Source organism: Helianthus annuus, chromosome 13 (genome assembly GCF_002127325.2).
Source record: "Helianthus annuus cultivar XRQ/B chromosome 13, HanXRQr2.0-SUNRISE, whole genome shotgun sequence".
Taxonomy (NCBI): Eukaryota; Viridiplantae; Streptophyta; class Magnoliopsida; order Asterales; family Asteraceae; genus Helianthus; species Helianthus annuus.
The window spans coordinates 151571013-151582364 of NC_035445.2; the positions used below are offsets into that span (position 1 = coordinate 151571013).

At 36.4% G+C, this 11352-nt stretch overlaps 2 long non-coding RNA genes across 3 annotated transcripts; both read right to left on the reverse strand.

Annotated features, from left to right (window-relative positions):
- Positions 1-422: 422 nt before the first annotated feature.
- On the reverse strand, positions 423-3443 carry LOC110903389. Its single transcript, XR_004876356.1, has 6 exons — positions 3400-3443; positions 3235-3318; positions 3033-3116; positions 2866-2940; positions 2034-2587; positions 423-1246 (listed from the first exon to the last, which is right to left on the reverse strand). It is a non-coding gene; the product is annotated as an uncharacterized LOC110903389 (long non-coding RNA).
- A 4698-nt stretch (positions 3444-8141) lies between these two features.
- Positions 8142-11063, reverse strand: LOC110899757. 2 transcript variants are annotated; one of them, XR_002570518.2, is made up of 6 exons: positions 10753-11063; positions 10278-10567; positions 10113-10174; positions 9060-9728; positions 8655-8717; positions 8142-8377 (listed from the first exon to the last, which is right to left on the reverse strand). It is a non-coding gene; the product is annotated as an uncharacterized LOC110899757 (long non-coding RNA). The 2 variants fall into 2 exon arrangements; XR_002570517.2 differs by having other exon boundaries at positions 10278-10503; positions 10753-11062.
- Positions 11064-11352: the final 289 nt, after the last annotated feature.

Here is an 11352-nt window from a genome sequence, read left to right on the forward strand (position 1 = left end):
TATTTATAAAATAATCCTGACCCAGCAAGAAGCCGTTCCCATTACACGAGAAAAGAAAAAGAAATGAAAGAAAAAGGAAACAACATAGTAAAAGATTACAACCCCTCTTAAACTAAACTGACATGGAACGTTCACCAGAGAAATATTTCGCCTGAGTGTCCAACGTAAGCCCAGTGGGCCCTGAGATTTAAGCCTGTACTGTATGGATACCAAATGAATATATTTGTAAAATGACATAATATCACATTTTTTGATAAGCCTGTACTAAATGTGGTTACCATAAAATTAATATTTCATAAAATGTACATAAAATAGGGAACACCTTAAGAATCCAATACGGATTTTTGAAACCCAGTATTGATATATATCATAACAAACCACCTGCCTGAGATTATTACAATCATATGATTTAAAGACCACATTCGAAACTGTGTGAATATTTAATTGAAATATTAAGTATTAATGTATGATTAATTTTTATGTACTGAAATATATCACATGCATGTTGATTTGTATACATCGAATATGTGGTTAATCCACAATCATGTCTCGGTCGTGGTTCACCTATCTATACATCGTGTGATAGCTACTCGAGCTTGAGTCGGTTGACCTCACAAACAAGAACAAAGTGCAGGGGAGAAGAGGGGCCGAGAGAATATACAGACATAAAATGAAATAAAAGCCACCAGTTTCTGCCCCTTTTTCATCCATTCATCAGACGAATCGCTAGATTGAATCACTTGCTTTGGCGAATTCTTCACACATTTAGACCCTGCAAAGTTATGCCGATTTATAAATCTGTTATACAACATGATCTTAATGTAGATGTCTTTTTTTTAATGAAGAACTCGTCCAGGTGTTATGATCTTAATTGTTTTTTGAGAAAGTAGGAATGCCCGCGCGTTGCCACAGGAACTATTGTTTTTAAGTACACGTGTGGTGGGTTTCACATAATTTATTCTAATGCAAACTTTTCTAACACAACTAAAATACCAATTTGAGCGCTTCTCTGATACAAGACTGAACGCTTCTCTGATACAAGACTGCTTGTTAAACAACAAACATATTAGGAAGATCACGTCGTTCAGCAGCTTCTTTATTCAAGGCAGAGAGCAGCCTTGCTGTAGTAGATATGTAGTAGAGATTATGCTGGATGATGATGCGGTCAAAGTAAACCTTTTCAGCGATGAAGAATGAATGGCCTTTTCATGTTGTCACCATTATTCTCTTCTTCAACTCTACACTGCTACGAACGGTCATCAAACACGAAATTAGATACAAATTTCCTAGATGTCAGCGTAGGCTAAAGATTACAATTAAAACCATTTCAAAGACACACGGCTGCTTTCTATCATAAGTCGAAAATAGAAACAATTCACAAAGCTCGAAATAAACTTGGCTCGGGAAAAATTCGGTTGTAAACGAGCCCAGCTCGAGCTAGACCTTGCTCAACTTTAAAAACCATAAAAAATGCAACCCAACTCACACCAAAAGACCGAACGCATAGATGCCAATAGACCCAACCCCAGCGATGGACCGTTCAGACCCCAAAACACACGCACACTCACTAAAGCAAAGCAGAGAACCCCATAAACCCCCAACCCAGGACACACCACAACATCTCCGACCCTCTTAACAACCCCAACCAGCATGAAAACGCAGCTCACCCACGAGCCGAGCTCTAGCTAGGCCCGATTTGTAAACGAGCCTAGCTCGAGCTAGACTTGGCTCGGCTCGTGAGCCGACTCGAGTATTTTATTTGATATAGATTCATTTTAATTTTAAATGTATTAAAATAAAACATACTGTGAGAAGGGGTTGAAGTGTTTAACATTTAAATTTTAATTAATTAATGACATAAAAAATTGGGAAAATAAACAAAAAGTATACATATAGCACTTTTAATAGGCCTTTCGGTATTTATAATTATAGAAATATAATTATAATACATATAGATATTGGCTCAAGTTAGCTTGGACATTTTACAAGCCGAGCTCGAGCTTTGACTTCTCAGCTTGATAAAATAAACGAACCTAGCTGAGCCGGCTCATTTAAGTTCGAGCTCAAGCTCGAGTTGAACCCTAAGCAAAAGCTAAAAGAAGAGATGCCACTTCACCCTCTGATAAGATGGTCTAACTTTTCTCAATAGCAGCAAATTTTGAAAGGTATCCTTCAACAAAAACAGATTAGATAAAATTAATAGAATCAATAATCCATCAACCATAATAATGGATGCGGTAATTCTAAAAATAATACCTCAAAAGAAAGCATCATACCATTTTCAGGATTTTAATAATTAAGTCAGTAATTATAATGAGGCCAGAAAATCATGGCTAAAGGCTCCTTATTCTTAGGACCATAAGAACATATAACAGAACATATTCCTAAATAAATTGTTATTTCCATTAATCAAGTGAAAATGAGTGCATACCTCTGCACAAAAGTATGCAAGCCAAATATAAAAGCATTTACACTTAAAATATGAAGTTAAAGAATTATTAATGAACACTCACTGTTCTGCCAGTGCTGACCAAAGCCTTCACAAAACTTCATTCGACAAAACATCCAGTTTCTTCTGTTCTTCTCCCTAAAGTAAAAAAAAAAAAAAAAAGCACCAATGAGTCGAAACTGGTCAAAATTAGGCTCTGGTTGCAACGGGTCATTTCTTTGGTACAAGTCGAAACAAGCCAGGCTGATTTGGATTGACCCAAAAATACCCTTTCTGCAACTTCTATAACTAACTACTGTGTTGAATTGTTGATTATGGTTACGATATGATTATGGTCAGTATTTTAACAGGTTTCTCAGTCAAAGTTAGCCAAAATAATCGATTTCTAAAAGCGTAATGGGTGTCGGTTGTCATACAGTTCCTATGGAAACACAACAGTCGATGTTGGAAGATCCATCCAAGTGTCCAACGGGTCGAAAACAACACAATACCTGCATAATTTGCATAAAATTTCTTGATTAATAACACTTATAGAAAATAAATAATAAAAGAGACAAAATATAAAATGGACTCTCGGTCTCACTTTCCGCGCTTGGATGGTTCTACGATTATCGCTTCCTCGTCCTCTTCGAAAATAAAGTGATCCCTCCAGACTGCAGATGTATTGCTGCAAATGTAAAGCTAGCAGTTGAGCATACTTCTTATTTCGCTCACTTTCAATACAAAGCAAACATATAATAGATGTAGTAATGGCCGCTCGTATACTTGTAAACGGGTCAATTTACCTCAAAAACAGATAAAAGTTGGCTGTTACAGGAAGAGCTCGAAAACAATTTGACCTTGAAGGCCTCTCAGGGGTAAGAGCTCGACTGAGAAACAACATAAAAGGTTTAAAAACCACTCCTAATGTAACATTAAACAATGCCAATAAAGTTAACAAAATGGCTCACTGTGAAGAACAAGAAGCAGATTGCTTTTGTGAGATATTACTACTATAAAACCCAACTTACTTCCACACTTCACGGATTCACAAGTGGAAGCTTGCAAAACCGTGAGTACACTTGACCCATTTTACTTTAAAAACACTTTGGGTTGTAACATGTTAATATACGAAACTCACAATCACACACTTAAACCATGCTTTATACTCTCAATCCTTTATACATGCTACTTGTTTATTTAGGTTCATGCTAGATTATACATGCTTTATGTCATTAACTTTGCTAAGCCCCAACTTAACATATATAGCGCTAAAGGAGTAGCACGCCGCCCGTCGGGGTCTTGTTAAGTCTTTATTTATTCTTGAACGGTCTCGTTACTTTTGTGGCGAGAGATGCTAAATACTAGTGGACACTTGGGTTTGACATATTGTGATGCATGCTAGTTACCTTGTTTACAAATTTCCATGTGGATTCGAGAAAATGCTTTTATACTTATGCTATATTTATACAAAATTTGTGTACTCGCCAATGCTTTCGCATTGACACTTTATTTTAAATATGTTACAAGTTGAGGATTGATGCCATGATGAATCTAGTAGGGATGACTAGAAACACGCTCAAGATACTAGATTTGATTATGTTATGTTATGTTGTTGTTGCATTTTGTCGTTTCCATGATGTACTTATACTTTCTTTGGTGTATTGATAATTTATGTTTATTAATGAAATTCAGTTTTGATTTAAATATCGTCACAATTAGCGTTATGTGTAATGAGAAATCTATCTTCGTCCCACTACGATGATTACGCCATTGGTTGGGGTGTGACATGGATAGGGTCCTAACCTTTACGAACTGCTTTCCCAAATTTATTCGCGCTCGAAAAATCTAAAGGGTGCGTTGTCGCGGATAAGCTGAAAGACGAATCTGGAATTTTTTGTTGGGACTGGTCACGGGTTAATTTCACTGCAGCTGAAGGTTCTAAATCGCTCGGCCTTTTGGGTTTGCTGGGCATGGTGTCAGTGGGCCAAAGAGAAGACGAGTGGAGTTGGGCGTTGAACGGATCAGGTTCTTTGGATGTAAAGGTTATTAAAATAAAAATCGGTAGTGTATATGTCTTGCCGCCCTCTTTCAATTTCGTCTGGAATAAGTGGATCCCGAAAAAAGTGTGCTTTGTGGTGTGGCGAGCTTATCTTAATCGCTTACCTACTGCGGACGCTTTACGGATAAGAAATCTGCATGTTCATAACCCATTGTGCAGATTGAGCGGGACCATCGTGGAAAACATAGAGCATCTTTTTACGGGTTACCATTTCTCCCAAACAATATAGAGTATTATGGCATAGTGTTGGGGGGTCTCGTCCCTATATGTGTTCCACGTTATTGATCTGCTTCTTTTCAACGACATGGTGCATGGGTCAAAGTCTAGAAAATACACTCTGCAAGCGGTTATTTACACTATTAGGTGGAGTATTTGGAGGTCGAGAAACGATGCGGTTTTTAATGATAAAGTAGCGTCGGTATCTAAGGTTATTGAAGAATCGCAAGCTCTTAGCTTTCTTTGGGTTAGAAACAGGTCGAAAAGATAATCGTTATCATGGGAAGATTGGACGCTATTTAATGTGGATCAGTTGCCGTTTGTTGTTTTTCTATTTTACTTCTTTTCGGGTTGTTCGTTTTCGTTTGGCCAGCTTCTTAGCTTCTTACTGGTCGATGTATGCTTTTATTGTTGAAGTAATAAGATTGGTTTTGTTGGCCGTTCAAGAAAATATTTAGATAAAATTTAAACACCCCCTCAGCATAGGGAATAAACTTTGAAAGAAATTGCATTGTTATTTACGACTGACCAAGTTTCTCTTTTGATACGGGGTCATATGTTAAAATCGAAAAGGGATTTCAATTTCCAAAGGTGCGGCCGTTCTTTCTAAAGAGAGATTCTGTTATACATTACATTACAATAACTTTTAATGGGGAAACTATATTCTTTCTTAATGGGGTCGCTTTGAAGAAATGGAACATTAACACTGATGATGTTTCATGTTTGATGTGCAGTGATAGTAAGGAAACAGTGGATCATATATTCACATCCTGTTATATCTCAAATGTGTTGTGGTCTCACAATGGATCATATATTTACATCGTGTTATATATCAACTGTGGTGTAGTCTCATATTTGTCATTGGGTCAGGATTCCTTCATTAATCGCGTTTTCGTTTAAAGACCTTTTCGAGAGTCACAACCATGTGGGACTAAAGGGAGTGGAAATGGAAGTTTTTAAAGGGATTGTGAGAATTGGGTGCTGGAGTTTATGGAATGCGAGAAACAAAGCAAAGTTTGAAAACAAGCCGATTAAAATGGAAGACACCATTGGCGAAGTTAAATCATTGGGCTTTCTATGGCTTAATAGTAGGTTTAAAAAGTTAAGGGTTTCTTGGGTTAATTGGTGTAAATTTGTTTTTATGTAGCTTGTTTGCAGCCGCCTCGGTTTGAGGTTTGGCGTTTTTAATGAAGTTCTCTTAAAAAACAAGAATGTTCCAATCATCTTGCGATTTTCCTAAGTAATAATAGTTTTTTATACTTATTGTTATTTTAATTAGTTAATAAATTTATGCATTAATTAGTATTATCATTAAGTAATAATAGTTTTTATTATTATTATTATTGTTAGTTTAACCAGTTAATAAATTTATTCATTAACATTAATTGATATTATCATAAGGGTGGAGTTATTGTAAAAAAGACTAAAAGTGTAAGAAAGGTAAGAAAGAATCTCTACCATTAGATCTAAATTAACTAAAAAGGGTATGATTGTAAATGCACTAACAAATTCAAATATAGTAATCCTTAATTTAAGGATTTGGAGAGAGAAAATCCTTGATTTAAGGAATTATAACCGTCCATAACATCATTCATTTTAATTTTTTTGCATCATTCACAGAATCAGAGCATGTTCATCACATGGTGTTTTAAAAAAAATCATAGTTCAACTCATGGTGTTTTTATCTAACACCATTCAGAAACAAAAAACACCATCCAGTAAACAAAAAATAACATCATTCAGTAAACAAAAAAAAAACACCATTCAGTAAATAATATAACACCATTCAGTACAAGAATATAACACCATTCAGTAAATAAATATAACACCATTCAGAAAAAGAAAAAAACACCATTCAGAAACAAAATAACACCATTCAGAAAAGAATAACACCATTCAGAAACAAAAATAACATCATTCAGTAAAAAATAACACCATTCATAAAAGATAACACCATTCAGTAAAAAATAACACCATTCATAAAAGATAACACCATTCAGTAAAAAATAACACCATTCAGTAAAAAATAACACCATTCATGAAAGAATATAACACCTCTATATCATCTTCTTCACTTCCGGCGCCGTTCGATGTAGATAGAAAGAGATCGCAGGACCACCACCACTGCCACTTCCGGCACCACCACCACCGCACCACCATTGTCGATCCAGCACCACCACCGCCGCTGCCACTCGCACCAGCACCACCGCCGCTGTCGCACGCACCACCACCACCGTAGCTGCCGCTCGCACCACCACCGCCGCCGCTGTCGCTGTCGTTTTTTATCTTCCGATTGGCCGCTGTGTTTCTTCTTCAGATTGATTGATTGATTATGAGAGAGATCTTTGATCGTAGATGGAGATCATCTGGAGAGAGAAAGAGAGATTGTAGGGATTTTGATTTACAGTTTCTATTTTTGAATGGATATAAAGACTTTATTACCCCTAGAATTTTCAATTCAGTCCAAAAAATAAATCAAATTTTACAATTTGGTCCCTATTAATCTCAACCATTAGATCAAAAGATCTAATGGTGTAGAATCTTTCTTACCTTTCTCACACTTTTAGTTTTTTTTACAGGATCCTAACTCATTATCATAATTCTTTTTTTTATAATTGTGTAAACATTTGAAAAAAATAGAGGGAGGTGCCGGTTACCACCTCATGTCATCAACATTTGGTTCATTTCGTCATTCAGTAACATATAGACAGTATTCCGAATCCTATAGACTTAAAAGAAAATTTTCGGGAAGCATCTGAAAGACAATTTCAAGATGTGTGGGATTGTAGACCGAAATTGCCGAAAGAGGGTTTCCCGAAACTAGACTCGGCTCAGGCAAATGATTTGGTGGAATCTTTTAATGTGGATTATTTGCCGTTTGCTGTTTTTCTATTTTGCTTCTTTTCGGGCTGTTCGTTTCTGTTTAAGCCAGCTTCTTACTGGTCAGTGTATGCTTTTATTGTTGAAGTAATAAGATTGGTTTTGTTGGTCGTTCAAAAAAATATTTTGATAAATATTTAAAACCCCCTAAGCATAAGGAATAAACGTTGAAAGAAATTGCATTGTTATTTACGACCGACCATGTTTCTCTTTTGATAAGGGATCATATGTTAAAATCGAAAACGGGTTTTCAATTTCCAAAGGTGCGGCCGTTCTTTCTAAAGAGAGATTCTGTTATACATTACATTACAATAACTTTTAATGGGAAAACTAGATTCTTTCTTAATGGGGTCACTTTGAAGAAAAGGAACATTAACATTGATGATGTTTCATGTTTGATGTGCAGTGATAGTGATGAAACAATGGATCATATATTCATATCATGTTATATATATCAAACTAGTGTTAAAGTCCGCGCGCATTGCAGCGCGTGGCGTGGCGCGGCGCGCTAAACCAAAGCATTCTACAAACCTTGTTAGGTACGAAATACAAAGATGATTAGAAAGTCGGGAACAAATTGAGTATTTCTTATTCAATTTCACCACAATCGTTTTCTGTACATTTTACATAACAATTGATGTTCTCTCATGAAGAAACACTATAAATAACTAATGCATTAATCTGTAATTATAAAAGCAATAGCATAAGGTGTTTAAGACATTGTATGACAGCCTTTGGGCAAACTTCAACCCTTCTAACCCATTTCGCTTTTAAATTATTCTCTAGTCGACCTGTTTAAACAAAACACGACCTAAATCAACCTTTATCCGTATGTATACAATTCCACATATGTTGCATATGCAACTCAGCAAGGCCCAAAGTCAGCATTAAAGCCATTAAACAAAAATTAGTCTTAGAATAAAAAAAGCTATTGAAAACTATGCGGATGACAAGTAGGCTGGGAAAATAATAATAAGGCAGTTTATAAAACTCGAACACTTTGGTCAAATTAGATTCAAATTGTCTTTGACCAATTGGCAAACATTTCAAATGATCATCAGTTGTTACCTTGTAGTGTCTTTTCACCCCATGTTCATTTACCACCTCCATGAGTTTGCAATCTCCTCCTTTCTAGCTCAAGGAAAAGAATGGGAAAATAAATTAGTCGCAGAAAAAAGTAAAGTTTATCTTTTTTTGTTTTGAAGAAATGAAAAGAAACGCGACCCAAAATACGTGTCCAAATCTTAGTATTCACACCATTAATAATCAGTTAATTATGTATCCACAAATATAGGCATGTATTTATTTAATTGTGATACACAACATGGTTATGTACCCACCCCCTTTATCTGGTCAGCATTATGTACATGTGCCTATGTTATTCCCACGGTTCCCTACTTAAAATTGGTTCTAGGATGTGTGTCTGCTTGTCAAACACATAAAATTACTATGAAACTGTAATATTATAATTACCTGAGATGAAAGATGAAGACTTGTAACAACGGCTTCAGGATTTTTATTGCGAGAAACATCTTCCCCGAAAGAAGCTCTATGCATAACGGATGAATGACCTTCTGACACACGTCTGAGGTGAAAAATAATAGCAGACGACTGCAAGTTCTTCAAAGGGGAAATTTTTAAGTGTTGCAGATGAGGGTAAAGGGGCAGGAATCATTGGCAGTAGGTGGTTTCTGGATGGGGGCAATGCCAGAGGACCAGAAACATTTTGTGGCAGCAGCAGCAGTGGGCCATTGTCACTGTCGACTTTAAAACTTCCCATTGTTTACAATTGGTGGTGTGTGGTGCTGGAAAGCGGTAGCGGATGTGGGACAGGCAGCACCCCTCTACTACCTTCGTATTGTTTTCAAATTGCTCTGTTGCATCTGATGTTGATGAGCTGATATTGCACGCATACGACTCGTGATTGCTGAAGGTCTTGGTTGAAACGGTTTGACCCGCGTTCGAAAGCTTGGTGGTGCTGATTGCAAGGCTCGCGTTTGGGTGACGAGTTTGGGTAATGTGGTTGGTGTTAGGTCCTATGAGTTAAGTCGTTTTACATGTATGCTCATGTTTGACTTTTTCTCTTGCCTTTTTGTACCATTAAACACGCCATTGTCTTTAAATTCGACAGCTGTTGTATACCTACACATTGAAAATTAGAAACAAAATGCATCATAAATCATGAAATCAAATGGTTTTTTATTCTATTAGAAAGTCTATTTTTGACTTTTGGTGGTCAAATGACATATGATTTAACTTCAAAACTAACCATAGTTTCTTTGTTGTAAACTAAAACCCATCTACCATTTTAAACTATAACAACCCATTAAAAAGGCCAGAAATTGGCTGTAATCATCATGGTCTAGAGGTATCTGACAACAAATTAAGACGCTATATACGTAACCATATCATACACTCAAATACTAAATGAGTACACAATTGTTGCTACATAGCTGGAAAAAAAAACAAAAACATACACATCTACAGGAGAACACATAAAAAAATTGACAACAAAGATAATATTACCAATCGTAGCTGGGTCTGAGAACGTTTTATTTCATTTTCATTATGAACCTCCAACATTAGGCCTGAATCTCACCAATAAAAAAAAAAATCAAATACAGTATAAAAAGATAAATAAGTTACAAAATTAGGCCTAAATCCAAACTCAAACACAATTAAAAAACTCACCAATCTTGGCTTGAAGAACAGATTAAAGGGCAATTTCCATATTCGATTACCAAAATCACAATACTCACTAAAGTTTCTCTCTCAAACAATTGCCGCACAGGTTTTACAGTTGTGAAATACATCCAGCATAAAAATAACATCAAAAGGGATGGAGATTGTAAAAAAGGGCAGGGTAACCATGCCTCACCAATAGCACCAATTCCGATCATGGTGAATAGCTTTTCGCCTACTCAACAAAACTCAGTTGTTAGTTGTCTTCTAGGAACATATCAACAATGATTTGATATTCTCTGTTTAGTAAAGGTAAAAAATTAAATCCAAAACTTAACTTTAGCCACATAATTTTATGTGGTTACATTGTTACATTGCTTTATAGTAGAAAATCTTTTCAAAATACCAACCAAAAGGTTATTTAAGCATGTTTAATTGACCATAATCAGGATCACTTAACACATAGCGAGATAGAACAAAGTACCTTATCAGAGGTGTGAGTGTGGATGTGGAGGTTGATAGTGGTGATAATGTTGGTAGAGATGCAGACCGGTGTTCCACTGGGTCTTCGATTCAAGGCGATTCTGACGACCTGGTGTTTGATTAGTGCTTATATAGATGGTGTTGGGCTAGGTTAGGGTTTTGCAGGTGCAAACCAATGGTGATTGTGGTGACGACGCCGCTACACCGCCTTAAAACTACCGCGTCGGAACCCTAATTCAGCCACCATCGCTCATGATTCTCTCTCAGTTGATATTTATGAGCTGGAATGGAACACGCGTCAGGGAACAATTTACAAACAAAAAAACTAACACTCTCTTCCCGAGACTCATTTAACAGGGGAGGGGAGGGAAAAGAGATGGAAATATTAAAAACCATGTTCCCAAGTTTCATTTAACAGGGGGAGGGGAGGGAAAATAGAGGAAAATATGACCAAATATAACCATATATTCATCCTCTCAAATTTGAGAGAAAATTTTCCTTCCCCTCCTCTCCCCTCCCCTCCCCTCACCTCCCCCTGTTAAATGACTCGGGAACATAGTGTAAAAGTAAAATGACTATATGCCTTGCAAACCTGTATTGC